The sequence below is a fragment of the Salmo salar genome, unplaced genomic scaffold (assembly GCF_905237065.1).
Source record: "Salmo salar unplaced genomic scaffold, Ssal_v3.1, whole genome shotgun sequence".
Taxonomy (NCBI): Eukaryota; Metazoa; Chordata; class Actinopteri; order Salmoniformes; family Salmonidae; genus Salmo; species Salmo salar.
This window is the reverse complement of record NW_025550941.1, coordinates 725,896-730,184: the sequence shown is the minus strand read 5'-3', so window position 1 is coordinate 730,184 and position 4,289 is coordinate 725,896.

Below are 4,289 nucleotides of genomic sequence, written 5' to 3'. Positions count from 1 at the left end.
GGTTCGGTAATAATATGTCATGTTTTACTCGTACCTCTGCCAGCATTGTGAATGGTTAGGAAATAATATGTCATGTTTTACTCGTACCTCAGCCAGCATTGTGAATGGTTAGGAAATAATGTGTCATGTTTTACTCGTACCTCAGCCAGCATTCTGAATGGTTATGAAATAATATGTCATGTTTTACTAGTACCTTAGCCAGCATTGTGAATGGTTAGGAAGTAATATGTCATGTTTTACTCGTACCTTAGCCAGCATTGTGAATGGTTATGAAATAATATATCATGTTTTACTCGTACCTCAGCCAGCATTGTGAATGGTGTCTGATGCAGTGACATACTAGACCATGGCAGTAAATCTAATACTTCTGTGTTTTTAGTCAGGCATGAAAGGTCTGTGTTGGTTCTGTGGTTATAAGTTACATCTCTGGCCATGCTGGCAGGGTCTGAATCAAACCCAATGTCCAGTGGGATTGATCTGTTTGATCCATTTGTTTGTTTCAGTTTACAGTTGTTGAATCCTTTGACATATTGTTGATTTCAACATTTTTCATTTTCAACTATTTTTTTATTCCACCTTTATTTAAGCAGGTAGGCAAGTTGAGAACAAGTTCTCATTTACAACTGCGACCTGGCCAAGATAAAGCAAAGCAGTTTGACACATACAACAACACAGAGTTACACATGGAGTAAAACAAACATACAGTCAATAATATAGTAGAAAAATAAGTCTATATACAAAGTGAGCAAATAAGGTGAGATAAGGGAGGTAAAGGCAAAAAAGGCCATGGTGGCGAAGTAAATACAATATAGCAAGTAAAACACGAATGGTAGATTTGCAGTGGAAGAAAGTGCAAAGTAGAAATAATGGGGTGCAAACGAGCAAAATAAATAAATAAATAAATACAGTAGGGAAAAGGTAGTTGTTTGGGCTAAATTATAGATGGGCTATGTACAGGTGCAGTAATCTGTGAGCTGCTCTGACAGCTGGTGGTTAAAGCTAGTGAGGGAGATAAGTGTTTCCAGTTTTAGAGATTTTTGTAGTTCGTTCCAGTCATTGGCAGCAGAGAACTGGAAGGAGAGGCGGCCGAAGGAGGAATTGGCTTTGGGGGTGACCAGAGAGATATACCTGCTGGAGCGCGTGCTACAGGTGGGTGCTGCTATGGTGACCAGCGAGCTGAGATAAGGGGGAACTTTACCTAGCAGGGTCTTGTAGATGACCTGGAGCCAGTGGGTTTGGCGACGAGTATGAAGCGAGGGCCAGCCAACGAGAGCGTACAGGTCACAGTGGTGGGTAGTATATGGGGCTTTGGTGACAAAACGGATGGCACTGTGATAGACTGCATCCAATTTATTGAGTAGGGTATTGGAGGCTATTTTGTAAATGACGTCGCCGAAGTCGAGGATCGGTAGGATGGTCAGTTTTACGAGGGTATGTTTGGCAGCATGAGTGAAAGATGCTTTGTTGCAAAATAGGAAGCCAATTCTAGATTTAACTTTGGATTGGAGATGTATGATGTGAGTCTGGATGGAGAGTTTACAGTCTAACCAGACACCTAGGTATTTGTAGTTGTCCACATATTCTAAGTCAGAACCGTCCAGAGTAGTGATGCTGGATGGGCGGGCAGGTGCAGGCAGCGATCGGTTGAAGAGCATGCATTTAGTTTTACTTGTATTTAGGAGCAGTTGGAGTTGCACTGGGTTGGTTGAAAAGTGATACTAAACTTATAGACCATGCACTATATTGACATAGTGGAAGATTTCTTAATTTTTTTTATATATAAAAGTTTTTATTACGTACAATGCCATTCATACAAAACCATCAATATTCCAAACAAACTCAAATATAGGCATTTTTAAATTCAAAACGAAACAAAAACCCAATAACAAAAAACTCAGGGGAGCATCTTCCCTCCCCTTCATGCCTACAAACTACATCTCTAAAGCCCTACCTTCCCCTATCTCCCAGTCACTATTCTATTCCCTTAAATCATCTAAATTAACCCCAGCCCTAAACCTCCCTTCCACCTCTGCCGGGCAGCATGCTGCCCCCACTTCCTCTCCTCCCTCTTCATCCTCCCCCTCAAATTTCCTTCCACCCTCCTCACTATCCCCTCCATCCCCCATTCTCTCCCTGTCTTTACCATGTCCTGCCTGGCTTCCCACAGCCCCCGTTTAAAGAGGCTTATGAGAAGCCAGAGCAGAAACCTGTCCCTGACTGTCCCCCTCGCTCTCCCTACACCTCTCTCTACCCTAGCCAAAGTTAAAACAAAATTCCCTTTCACCCTACCTAACAACAGCCGTGCCCATACTACTCCGGCAAAGGCACAGTCCCAAAAGGTGCACTGTCTCCTCCACACCACAAGATGGTCTTGGACAGGTGGGGGATCGCGCCAAGCTATGCCGGTACATGATGGAATGTACCGGCAAGCACTTGTGGAGGCTCAACCGATTCAGGTCCTTGAGCTTGTTGTCCATACCTTACCTTAACTAAATCCCACCACTCTAACACCCCCTCACACATGGACCGGAGGCCTTCAATCCCCCGAAACAAACCAGTAAAGGCTTCAATGAAAGCTCATCCAGCACATCCCGATCTAATTTCCAGTACCCCCTACCGAAGAGGCTGACTGGTGACCTCACCTGCAGGAGCAGCCCCTCGGGATCCGAAAAGAACACAGGCAACAGCTGCCGTGACAACTGACCCAAGGACCTGGACAGAAAAATATCGTCAGGCCTCCGTTCGAGTTGCACCAAGTGGAACCAGCCATTGTAGGAGTAGTGTGCAGGCCTCCATCAATCCCCCGGGAGTTGCACCAAGTGGAACCAGCCATTGTAGGAGTAGTGTGCAGACCTCCATCAACCCCCCGGGAGTTGCACCAAGTGGAACCAGCCATTGTAGGAGTAGTGTGCAGGCCTCCATCAACCAGACCATGGAAGCCATTAGCCCGGTGATGGCGCCTGCACTGCTATCCCCCCCACCCCTAAATCTATATTAAAATCCCCCCCTACCCCTAAATCTATATTAAAATCCCCCCCACCCCTAAATCTATATTAAAATCCCCCCCACCCCTAAATCTATATTAAAATCCCCCCACCCCTAAATCTATATTAAATCCCCCCTACCCCTAAATCTATATTAAAATCCCCCCCACCCCTAAATCTATATTAAAATCCCCCCACCCCTAAATCTATATTAAAATCCCCCCCTACCCCTAAATCTATATTAAAATCCCCCCCACCCCTAAATCTATATTAAAATCCCCCCCACCCCTAAATCTATATTAAAATCCCCCCCACCCCTAAATCTATATTAAATCCCCCCCTACCCCTAAATCTATATTAAAATCCCCCCCACCCCTAAATCTATATTAAAATCCCCCCCACCCCTAAATCTATATTAAATCCCCCCCTACCCCTAAATCTATATTAAAATCCCCCCCTACCCCTAAATCTATATTAAAATCCCCCCCACACCTAAATCTATATTAAAATCCCCCCCCACACCTAAATCTATATTAAAATCCTCCCCTACCCCTAAATCTATATTAAAATCCTCCCCTACCCCTAAATCTATATTAAAATCCCCCCCACCCCTAAATCTATATTAAAATCCCCCCCTATCACCACTTGCCTATTTGTGGCGCACAGGGGCCCAAGACAGTCCACCATCTCCTTCCTGTCTGCCGCCACCTGTGGCCCGTACACCCCCACTAATCTATATCTGCAATCCCTTAAGGTGACATCCACCCCCAAAACTCTCCGCTGCAATACCACAAATGAACCCTCAACCTTTACCTCCCAGTGCCCACACAATATCCCTACCCCCGATGAGTGCAACCCCCCTATACCCCAAACTGACTCCCCTTGACCCGCTCCCTCCTAAATCTATTAACATCCCCTCCATCCCTCCCCCTATACCCCAAACTGACTCCCCTTGACCCGCTCCCTCCTAAATCTATTAACATCCCCTCCATCCCTCCCCCCTATACCCCAAACCGACTCCCCTTGCCCCACTCCCTCCTAAATCTATTAACATCCCCTCCATCCCTCCCCCCTATACCCCAAACCGACTCCCCTTGCCCCACTCCCTCCTAAATCTATTAACATCCCCTCCATCCCTCCCCCCTATACCCCAAACCGACTCCCCTTGCCCCACTCCCTCCTAAATCTATTAACATCCCCTCCATCCCTCCCCCCTATACCCCAAACCGACTCCCCTTGCCCCACTCCCTCCTAAATCTATTAACATCCCCTCCATCCCTCCCCCCTATACCCCAAACCGACTCC